Below are 12,735 nucleotides of genomic sequence, written 5' to 3'. Positions count from 1 at the left end.
GACCATTCGGCCCTTCGAGCCTGCACCGCCATTCTGAGATCATGGCTGATCACCTACTATCAATACCCAGTTCCTGCCTTGTCCCCATAACCCTTGATTCCCCTATCCATAAGATACCTATCTAGCTCCTTCTTGAAAGCATCCAGAGAATTGGCCTCCACTGCCTTCTGAGGCAGCGCGTTCCACACCTTCACAACTCTCTGGGAGAAGAAGTTCCTCCTCAACTCTGTCCTAAATGACCTACCCCTTATTTTTAAACCATGCCCTCTGGTACTGGACTCTCCCAGCATCTGGAACATATTTTCTGCCTCTATCTTGTCCAATCTCTTAATAATCTTATATGTCTCAATCAGATCCCCCCTCAATCTCCTTAATTCCAGCGTGTACAAGCCCAGTCTCTCTAACCTCTCTGCGTAAGACAGTCCGGACATCCCAGGAATTAATCTAGTGAACCTACGCTGCACCTCCTCCACAGCCAGGATGTCCTTCCTTAACCCTGGAGACCAAAACTGCACATAATACTCCAGGTGTTGTCTCACCAGGGCCCTGTACAAATGCAAAAGGATTTCCTTGCTCTTGTACTCAATTCCCTTTGTAATAAAGGCCAACATTCCATTAGCCTTCTTCACTGCCTGCTGCACTTGCTCATTCACCTTCAGAGACTGATGAACAAGTACTCCTAGGTCACGGGGAGAATGTACACAACTTTACAGACAGCGGTGGGAATCGAACTCCGGTCGCTGTTGCTGATTACTGGCATTGTAAAGTGTTACACTAACCACTCACCTGTGCAGGCTGAGGTTTAGTTGTGGCCACAGCAGAAGGAAATAATGCTGCGAGTTCTTGGCCTCCGTTGGTTGAGTAGACCATGGATTCTCGAGTCCTAGCGGTCTATGTTTCATCAATGTGGAAGCCAGGGTGGTGTCAACTGTTTCCCATGTAGCAAGCTCCCCCGTTCAACATAGCTGAAGAATCCAAAGGAACGGCGGGGACCGATACAGATTGGCATCAGCAGTGTCGCAGGAGTTCCCAGTCAGCATTTAATTCAACGTAGGACTGCCTTAGGGACCCCAGCTCCATATTTTTCCTTGGGGCTTACTCAAATCCTTCCCCATGAGTAGGTATAGCCACAAGTTAGCAGCGATTCGAGATCAGAGTTTTCCTTCCCTGGATGAGCTGTCAACTACGGCTGACGAACCCTATCTGCCCAAAGGGACTGGTCTTAAGGCGCCAGTAACCCACCTTTGCCACTTCTGCCTGTAGAGGTGCCTCCACCAAGCTTAGTAGCTAAGCCAAGTGTGAAGACCAGGAGCTGGACTTGATTGTCAGAGGCTATTTGAGACCCAGGCCATTGGGAGCATATCCCCCTCAACTCCCCTGGCTGTGACAACCTTAAGGAACCATGCTACAGGTGGTTCAGTTGTAATGAGTTCGCGGACGGGGGAAGTTATTTTGAGTTTCACACTACAGACGTGCCATGGGGCCCGCCAACTGCAGCAGGAAGCAGTTCTGATGTGCACCACATGGGGGAGCTGCAGGTCAGTAGTATGCATACACACCAGCTTCTGGATTCATGATACAAATATTAGAAACATAGAAACACAGAAAACCTACAGCACAATACATGCCTCTCCAAATGTTCATAAATCCTGCCTCTCAGGATCTTCTGCATTAACTTACCAACCACTGAAGTAAGACTCACTGGTCTATAATTTCCTGGGCTATCTCTACTCCCAAGGGAACAATATCCGCAGCCCTCCAATCCTCCAGAACCTCTCCCGTCCTCACTGATGATGCAAAGGTCATTGCCAGAGACTCAGCAATCTCCTCCCTCGCTTCGCACAGTAGCCTGGGGTACATCTCATCCGGTCGCGGTGACTTACCCAACTTGATGCTTTCCAAAAGCTGCAGCACATCCTCTTCCTTAATATCTACATTCTCAAGCTTTTCAGTCCACTGCAAGTCATCCCTACACCAGCCGAATCTTTCTACTGAGTCCTGAAGGAGGATCTCGGTCCAAATCGACTGTTTATTAATTTCCGTAGATGCTGCCCAAACTGCTGAGTTCCTCCAGCTCTTTGTGTTGCTTTCTAATAATCAACTCCTTGCTTAAAAAGATTATCCCATGTACGTCCCAGGACTGAGCAAGCCTGGAGATTGAATAATCAAATCATTTTATTAAATATATTCCAGTTTGAACATATAAAGCAAATGTAGTCAGCAACTAATGATCTATTTTTGTAAAATGGTAAATTTTATGTTTTTGCAGTGTACTACTTTGAGTGGAGGGTGAGATACGTCTCTACCAAGGAGGTTTAAAGTAGTCCTTCCCTCTGTTAGTGTACAGGTCACCCTTGGGCAAGTGTAGTACCTGCTTAGACCCCCCCCCCCCACCAAATCAGGGTCTTGTGAAGCCATGGGAGCAGGTGTGGAATCGATATGGGTAGAGCTGCGTAACACTAAGGGGCAGAAGACGCTGGTGGGAGTTGTGTACAGGCCACCTAACAGTAGTAGTGAGGTCGGAGATGGTATTAAACAGGAAATTAGAAATGCGTGCAATAAAGGAACAGCAGTTATAATGGGTGACTTCAATCTACATGTAGATTGGGTGAACCAAATTGGTAAAGGTGCTGAGGAAGAGGATTTCTTGGAATGTATGCGGGATGGTTTTTTGAACCAACATGTCGAGGAACCAACTAGAGAGCAGGCTATTCTGGACTGGGTTTTGAGCAATGAGCAAGGGTTAATTAGCAATCTTGTCGTGAGAGGCCCCTTGGGTAAGACTGACCATAATATGGTGGAATTCTTCATTAAGATGGAGAGTGACATAGTTAATTCAGAAACAAAGGTTCTGAACTTAAAGAGGGGTAACTTTGAAGGTATGAGATGTGAATTAGCTAAGGTAGACTGGCAAATGACACTTAAAGGATTGACGGTGGATATGCAATGGCAAGCATTTAAAGGTTGCATGGATGAACTGCAACAAATGTTCATCCCAGTTTGGCAAAAGAATAAATCAAGGAAGGTAGTGCACCCTTGGCTGACAAGAGAAATTAGGGATAGTATCAATTCCAAAGAAGAAGCATACAAATTAGCCAGAGAAAGTGGCTCACCTGAGGACTGGGAGAAATTCAGAGTTCAGCAGAGGAGGACAAAGGGCTTAATTGGGAAGGGGAAAAAAGATTATGAGAGAAAACTGGCAGGCAACATAAAAACGGACTGTAAAAGCTTTTATAGATATGTAAAAAGGAAAAGACTGGTAAAGACAAATGTAGGTCCCCTGCAGACAGAAACAGGTGAATTGATTATGGGGAGCAAGGACATGGCAGACCAATTGAATAATTACTTTGGTTCTGTCTTCACTAAGGAGGACATAAATAATCTTCCAGAAATAGTAGGGGACAGAAAGTCCAGTGAGATGGAGGAACTGAGCGAAATACATGTTAGTAGGGAAGTGGTGTTAGATAAATTGAAGGGATTGAAGGCAGGTAAATCCCCAGGGCCAGATGGTCTGCATCCCAGGGTGCTTAAGGAAGTAGCCCAAGAAATAGTGGATGCATTAGTGATAATTTTTCAAAACTCGTTAGATTCTGGACTAGTTCCTGAGGATTGGAGGGTGGCTAATGTAACTCCACTTTTTAAAAAAGGAGGGAGAGAGAAACCGGGGAATTATAGACCGGTTAGCCTAACGTCGGTGGTGGGGAAACTGCTGGAGTCAGTTATCAAGGATGTGATAACAGCACATTTGGAAAGCGGTGAAATCATCGGACAAAGTCAGCATGGATTTGTGAAAGGAAAATCATGTCTGACGAATCTCATAGAATTTTTTGAGGATGTAACTAGTAGAGTGGATAGGGGAGAACCAGTGGATGTGGTATATTTGGATTTTCAAAAGGCTTTTGACACGGTCCCACACAGGAGATTAGTGTGCAAACTTAAAGCACACGGTATTGGGGGTAAGGTATTGGTGTGGGTGGAGAGTTGGTTAGCAGACAGGAAGCAAAGAGTGGGAATAAACGGGACCTTTTCAGAATGGCAGGCGGTGACTAGTGGGGTACCGCAAGGCTCAGTGCTGGGACCCCAGTTGTTTACAATATATATTAATGACTTGGATGAGGGAATTAAATGCAGCATCTCCAAGTTTGCGGATGACACGAAGCTGGGTGGCAGTGTTAGCTGTGAGGAGGATGCTAAGAGGATGCAGGGTGACTTGGATAGGTTGGGTGAGTGGGCAAATTCATGGCAGATGCAATTTAATGTGGATAAATGTGAAGTTATCCACTTTGGTAGCAAAAATAGGAAAACAGATTATTATCTGAATGGTGGCCGATTAGGAAAAGGGGAGATGCAATGAGACCTGGGTGTCATTATACACCAGTCATTGAAAGTGGGCATGCAGGTACAGCAGGCGGTGAAAAAGGCGAATGGTATGCTGGCATTTATAGCGAGAGGATTTGAGTACAGGAGCAGGGAGGTACTACTGCAGTTGTACAAGGCCTTGGTGAGACCACACCTGGAATATTGTGTGCAGTTTTGGTCCCCTAATCTGAGGAAAGACATCCTTGCCATAGAGGGAGTACAGAGAAGGTTCACCAGATTGATTCCTGGGATGGCAGGACTTTCATATGAAGAAAGATTGGATGAACTGGGCTTGTACTTGTTGGAATTTAGAAGATTGAGGGGGGATCTGATTGAAACGTATAAGATCCTAAAGGGATTGGACAGGCTAGATGCAGGAAGATTGTTCCCGATGTTGGGGAAGTCCAGAACGAGGGGTCACAGTTTGAGGATAAAGGGGAAGCATTTTAGGACCGAGATTAGGAAAAACTTCTTCACACAGAGAGTGGTGAATCTGTGGAATTCTCTGCCACAGGAAACAGTTGAGGCCAGTTCATTGGCTATATTTAAGAGGGAGTTAGATATGGCCCTTGTGGCTACGGGGGTCAGGGGGTATGGAGGGAAGGCTGGGGCGGTGTTCTGAGTTGGATGATCAGCCATGATCATAATAAATGGTGGTGCAGGCTCGAAGGGCTGAATGGCCTACTCCTGCACCTATTTTCTATGTTTCTATGTTTCTATGATGGATGGTCATATGAGCAGCTGGTGAATATCACAATTCCTGGTTATGCGACCACTGACAGCAGACAGTCAACCTCTGAAGAGTATTGATAATGGCTGGGGTCACTTGTCTTGCAAAGACACTGTCCAGAAGAGGCAATGGCAAACCACTTCAGTAGAAAAATTTGCCAAGAGCAACAATAGTCATGGAAAGACCATGATTGCTTCCGTTGTACAACATAGCACATAACGATGACGATGATGATGATGATAATGATGATGACAATGATGAAGATGACGATGATGATGATGATGATGACGATGATGATGATGACAATGATGATGATTAAGCAGGAAGAGGAACACACACACACACACACACACACGCACACACACTTGAAGAAATGCAAATACCCTAAGTTACAATAGATATGCTGAAAGATAAAAAATCCGCACAATTGGAAAAATATTGGAACTGATAATATTCATAATAATTAATATAAGATATAAAAAACTTACTGGTCTTCATCTGTACCTATCAATGCATATCAACAATTTTCTTTAAAATCCTGAGAAAGTGCCTGAATTTTTGACAGAAGGTAAAACATATCTTTTACCTAAAGGGGAAATCACAAATGACTCATCAAATTATCGTCTTATTGCTTGTTTACAAACTATATATAAGATTGTAACATCATGTATCTCACAACTAATCACCACTCATTTAGATAACCACAATATACTTACAGAGGAACAGAAAGGATGCCGAACGGGTATCCTCTGGGATACCAACAAGCAAAGAAAATAGATAATAGCGTGATAAAGGGAAAACTTTTGACAAAATTTACTTCAAGGCTTAAGAAAATCTGCCAAATAGAGCTCAACAGTAAAAATATAACACTTTCACTATATTAATGTATTCTCTTGGCATAATATCTTGGTCCAAAACCAATCTGGGAAATTTACAAAGAAAAATAAGAACTGAAATTACAGATTTCAAAAAGCATTATGTACATTTGAACATGCTCAGATTAACACTACCTAGGACAGAAGGGGAAGGAGAAATGACAGACATTAGAAATCTACACAACGGGTAGATAAGACTTCTAAGGATATATTTTCATCAATGAAAACAGGACTCAGTCCTCCACACAAGCACATACCACAAAACTTAAATGAGAGCACAGCCCAGAAAAATGAAGATATTATCACTATTGAAGAAAAAGTGAACCAATGGAAGAGCATGACCTGCATGGAAGACACCCCCACGATCTGAGCAGACCAGATGTTGAGAAGGAAGTGTCGAATGTCTGGTTCAGAGATGGAGACCTCTTCCCAGAAACAGAGGCGTTCCCTGTGGCAATACAGGACCGGGTGGTTCACACAAAAAATTATCAAAAATACATAATAAAAGACCAATGAATTCGAGAAGATAAATGCAGGAAATGCCGAGAAATACCAGAAACAATCAACACGTTACAGGATCCTGTAGCAGTTTAACACAATCTGATTATTTACACAGACACAATCAAGTGGCAAATATCATTCATCAAAATCTTACTTTAAAATACAAACTCATAAAAGAAATCATACCTTCCTATAAATACAAGCCTGATTGAGCTTCAGAGTCAGAATACCGCAAAATATATTACAACCGATCAGTTATTACAGATAGGACAATCCATAATCACAGTCCAGATATAATAATACAAGAAAAACAAGCAAGAACAACTTATTTAATAGATTCCAAAAACACAAAAACACACAGAAATCAATAAGTGAAAAACACCAGAAATATGCTGAATTAGAATTGGAAGACTTTGGAACATGAACAGGGTGTACATTGTCCCGTAGTAATATCTATAACTGGTGTCATCCCAGAGCCACTACACAATGGCATTAAACAATTAGGCCTAAACAGCCATAGTTATGTAAATCTTCAGAAAGCCACAATACAAAACACATTAGAATAGCCTGAAAGTTCCTAGAAACTGAGAAATGAGCATGCTTGTCTCTGCCCGTACCTTGGGTTTTACCAGCTTGAGCTGAGAAAAAAGTAAAAATAATAATAATACTAAATAAGCAATAAATATTCAGAACACGAGATGACGAGTCCTTGAATGTGAGTTAAGGGGAATTAAGATAGGTTGTGGGATGGCTGGTGAGATCCCTGATGATGGATATCCACCGAGATACAACACAGAGTGTCATAGGAAGTCACTCCTGCCTGTGCTCATCAAACTTTACGGCTCCTCCCTTGGAGGGTCAGACACCCTGAGCCAATAGGCTGGTCCTGGACTTAATTCCTGGCATAATTTACATATTACTATTTAATTATTTATGGTTTTATTACTATTTAATTATTTATGGTGCAACTGTAATGAAAACCAATTTCTCAATAAGTATGACTATGACTATACTGCTACTATCCCGGGATCAATAAGTATGACTATGACTATACTGCTTTCCTGCAACAAAGCTCAGTGTGAATATGCTCAATGGTGGGGAGGGCTGACATATACCGTGAAATGTGTTATTCTGCAGCAGCAGTACAGTGCATTACATAATAAAATAAATAAATCACAATAAGAAATTAGTGCAGAATGCACGAAAAAAGTAGTGAGGTAGTGCTTGTGAGTTCAATGTCCTTTCAGAAGTTGAATGGCAGAGGGGAAGAAGCTGTTCCTGAAAAATTGTGTGTGAGTCTTCAGGCTTCTTCCTTCCTGATGGTATTAATGAGGAGAGGGTTTGTCCTTGGCGATGGGGGGCCTTCATGAAACTTTTGAAGATGTCCCCAATGCTGGGGAGCCCAGTGCCCATGATGGAGCCGGCAGAGTTTACAAACTTGCTGCAGCTTTTTCCATTTCTGTGCTGCCGCCTCTCCACACCAGCCGGGAATGCGACCAGTTAGAATGCTCTTCCTGGCACATCTGCAGAAATTGGCTGGAGTTTTTGGTGACATACCAGATCTCCTCAAACTCCGAATGAAATAAGGCTGCTGGTGCAGCTTCTTTACAATTGCATCAGTATGCCAGGCCCAGGATAGATCCTCAAAGATGCTGACATGCAGGAACTTGAGACTGCTCACCCTTTCCACTATTGCCCCCTCGATGAGGACTGACGGGTGCTCCCTCGACTTCCCTTTCCTGAAGTCCACAATTAATTCTTTGGTCTTACTGACATTCAGTGCAAGGTTGTTGTTGTTGCTACACCACTCGACCAGCTGATCTATCTCACTTCTGTACACCTCCTTCTCACCGCCTGAGGTTCAACCGTAAGACACGGGAGCAGAATGAAGCCATTCATTCCCTTGAGTCTGTTCTGCCATTCCATCATGACTGATCCCGGATCCCATTCAACCCCATGCATTCTCACCATATCCTTTAATGATCAGCTTCTGCCTTAAACGCATGCGTGGACTAGGCCTCCACCACAGCCTCTGGCACAGCATTCCACACATTTACTACTCTCTGGCTAAAAAAATTCCTTCTTACCTCTGTTCTAAAGGGTCACCCCTCAATTTTGAGGCTGTGCCCTCTAGTTCTGGATACCGTCCACCATAGGAAACATCCTCTCCACATCCACCCTATGTAGAACTTTCAACATTCAGTAGGTTTCAGTGAGATCCTCACACATTCTTCTAAATTCCAGTGAGCACAGGAGGCCCAACCCTCCTCATGTTAACTCTTTCATTCCCAGAATCATCCTCATGAATCTCCTCTGGACTCCCTCCAAAGACAACAGATCTTTTCTGAGATATGGGGCCCAAAACTGCTGACAATACTCCAAGTGCAGCCGGACTAGTGTCTTATAAAGGCTCAGCATTATCTCCTTGCTTTTATATTTTATTCCCCTTGAAATAAGTGCAAACAATTCATTTCCCTTCTTTACCACAGACTCAACCTGTAAATTAACCTTCTGGGAGTTTTGCACAAGGACTCCCAAGTCCCTCTGCACCTCTGATGTTTGAACCTCCTCCATATTTAGATAATAGTCCGCACTATTGTTCCTTTTACCAAAATGTATTATCATACATTTCCCAACACTGCATTCCATCTGCTATTTTTTTGCCCATTCTTCCAATTTGTCTAAGTTCTGCTGCAATCGCATTGCTTCCTCAGCACTACCTATCCCTCCACCTACCTTCATATCATCCGCAAACTTTGCCACAAAGTCACCAATTCCATTATTTAAATCATTGACAAACAATGTGAAAAATAGTGGTCCCAATACTGACCCCTGAGGAACACCACTAGTCACTGGCAGCCCAACAGAAGAGGCTCCTTTTTTTCCCACTCGCTGTCTCCTGTCTGTCAGCCATTCCTCTATCCATGCCAGTACCTTTTCTGTAACACCGTAGGATTTTATCTTGTTAAGCAGCCTCATGTGTAGCACCTTATCAAACACCTTCTGAAAATCCAAGTAAATGACATCCACTACCCCTCCTTCTTCCACCCTGCTTGTTACTTTCTTGAAGAGATTTATCAGGCAAGATTTCCCTTCACAGAAATCATACTGACTTTGACTTATTTTATCATTAGTCTCCAAACACTTGAAACCTCATCCTTAATAATAGACTTCAACACTTTTCCAACCATTGAGGTTAGGCTAACTGTCCTATAGTTTCCTTTTGTTTGCCTTCCTTGTTTCTTAAAGAGTGGAGTGACATTTGCGAATTTCCAGTCATAGAAACATAGAAAACCGATAGCACGATACAGGCCCTTCAGCCCACAAAGTTGTGCCGAACACGTCCCAACCTTAGAAATTACTAGGCTTACCCATAGCCCTCTATTTTTCTAAGCTCCATGTACCTACCCAGAAGTCTCTTAAAAGACCCTATTGTATCCGGCTCCACCACCATTGCCGGCAGCCCATTCCATGCACTCACCACTCTCTGCGTAAAAACTTACATCTCCTACAGAGACATCTCCTCTGTATCTCCTCTGTACCTATGCATTAGTGATAATTTTTCAAAACTCGTTAGATTCTGGACTAGTTCCTGAGGATTGGAGGGTGGCTAATGTAACTCCACTTTTTAAAAAAGGAGGGAGAGAGAAACCGGGGAATTATAGACCCGTTAGCCTAACGTCAGTGGTGGGGAAACTGCTGGAGTCAGTTATCAAGGATGTGATAACAGCACATTTGGAAAGCGGTGAAATCATCGGACAAAGTCAGCATGGATTTGTGAAAGGAAAATCATGTCTGACGAATCTCATAGAATTTTTTGAGGATGTAACTAGTAGAGTGGATAGGGGAGAACCAGTGGATGTGGTATATTTGGATTTTCAAAAGGCTTTTGACACGGTCCCACACAGGAGATTAGTGTGCAAACTTAAAGCACACGGTATTGGGGGTAAGGTATTGGTGTGGGTGGAGAGTTGGTTAGCAGACAGGAAGCAAAGAGTGGGAATAAATGGGACCTTTTCAGAATGGCAGGCGGTGACTAGTGGGGTACCGCAAGGCTCAGTGCTGGGACCCCAGTTGTTTACAATATATATTAATGACTTGGATGAGGGAATTAAATGCAGCATCTCCAAGTTTGCGGATGACACGAAGCTGGGTGGCAGTGTTAGCTGTGAGGAGGATGCTAAGAGGATGCAGGGTGACTTGGATAGGTTGGGTGAGTGGGCAAATTCATGGCAGATGCAATTTAATGTGGATAAATGTGAAGTTATCCACTTTGGTGGCAAAAATAGGAAAACAGATTATTATCTGAATGGTGGCCGATTAGGAAAAGGGGAGATGCAATGAGACCTGGGTGTCATTATACACCAGTCATTGAAAGTGGGCATGCAGGTACAGCAGGCGGTGAAAAAGGCGAATGGTATGCTGGCATTTATAGCGAGAGGATTTGAGTACAGGAGCAGGGAGGTACTACTGCAGTTGTACAAGGCCTTGGTGAGACCACACCTGGAGTATTGTGTGCAGTTTTGGTCCCCTAATCTGAGGAAAGACATCCTTGCCATAGAGGGAGTACAGAGAAGGTTCACCAGATTGATTCCTGGGATGGCAGGACTTGCATATGAAGAAAGACTGGATGAACTGGGCTTGTACTCATTGGAATTTAGAAGATTGAGGGGGGATCTGATTGAAACGTATAAGATCCTAAAGGGATTAGACAGGCTAGATGCAGGAAGATTGTTCCCGATGTTGGGGAAGTCCAGAACGAGGGGTCACAGTTTGAGGATAGAGGGGAAGCCTTTTAGGACCGTGATTAGGAAAAACTTCTTCACACAGAGAGTGGTGAATCTGTGGAATTCTCTGCCACAGGAAACAGTTGAGGCCAGTTCATTGGCTATATTTAAGAGGGAGTTAGATATGGCCCTTGTGGCTAAAGGGGTCAGGGGGTATGGAGGGAAGGCTGGGGCGGGGTTCTGAGTTGGGTGATCAGCCATGATCATAATAAATGGCGGTGCAGGCTCGAAGGGCCGAATGGCCTACTCCTGCACCTATTTTCTATGTTTCTATGTTTCTACTCCCTAGCATCTTAAACCTGTGTCCTCTTGTGGCAACCATTTCAGCCCTAGGAAAGAGCCTCTGACTATCCACATGATCAATGCCTCTCATCATCTTATACACCTCTATCAGGTCATCTCTCATCCTCCGTCACTCCAAGGAGAAAAGGCCGAGTTCACTCAACCTGTTTTCATAAGGCATGCTCCCCAATCCAGGCAACATCCTTGTAAGTCTCCTCTGCACCCTTTCTATGGCTTTCACATCCTTCCTGTAGTGAGGCGATGAGAACTGAGCACAGTACTCCAAGTGGGGTCTGACCAGGGTCCTAGATAGCTGCAACTTTCAGTTTCCTGCTTTATATTATTGACTAGTCTGCCCACATTTTTTCACCTTTTCCTTTCTTATAACTTTTTTTTAGTTGCCTTTTGCTGGATTTTTAAAAACTTCTTGATCATCCAAATTCCCCACTTACTTTTGCTACATTACATGTCCTTTCCTTGGCTTTTATGCAGTCTTTAACTTCCCTTGTGCTTCTCCCTCTCAAATTGCAGTATGAATTCAATCATATTATGGTCACTGTCTCCTCAGGGTTCCTTTATGTTAAACTCCCTAATAAGATCTGGGTTATTACACAACACCCAATCTAAGATAGCCTTTTCCCCGAGTAGACTCAAGCACAAGCTGCTCTAAAAAACTATCTTGCAGGCATTCAACAAATTCCCTCCTTTGTGATCTGACACCAACCTGATTTTCCCAATCCCCTTGCATATTGAAGTCCCCATTACAACTGTGACATTACCCTTATCGCATATGTTTTCCAGCTCCCTTTGCAATCTCAACCCCTCAACTTGGCTAATATTTGGAGGCCTATATACGATTCTCATAATTTTTTTTACCCTTGACTCCACCCACAGAGATTCAACATTTTCTGACCCTATGTCACCTCTTTCTAAAGATGTAATTCCATCTCTTACCAACAGAGCCACACCACCGCCTATGCCTTCCTGCCGGTCCTTTCGATACAAAGTATATCTTTTGATGTTAAGCTCCCAACTATGGCCTCTTTCAGCCACGACTCAGTGATGCCCACAACGTCATACTGACCAATCTCTAAATGTGCCACGAGTTCGTCCACCTTATTCCGAGTGCTACGTGTATTTAAATACAGCACCTTCAGACTTGCATTATTTGCCTTTTTGAATTTTGCCTCTGCAGCACAAT

Source organism: Mobula birostris, chromosome 1 (assembly GCF_030028105.1).
Source record: "Mobula birostris isolate sMobBir1 chromosome 1, sMobBir1.hap1, whole genome shotgun sequence".
Taxonomy (NCBI): domain Eukaryota; kingdom Metazoa; phylum Chordata; class Chondrichthyes; order Myliobatiformes; family Myliobatidae; genus Mobula; species Mobula birostris.
Note: the sequence above shows the minus strand (reverse complement) of the source record.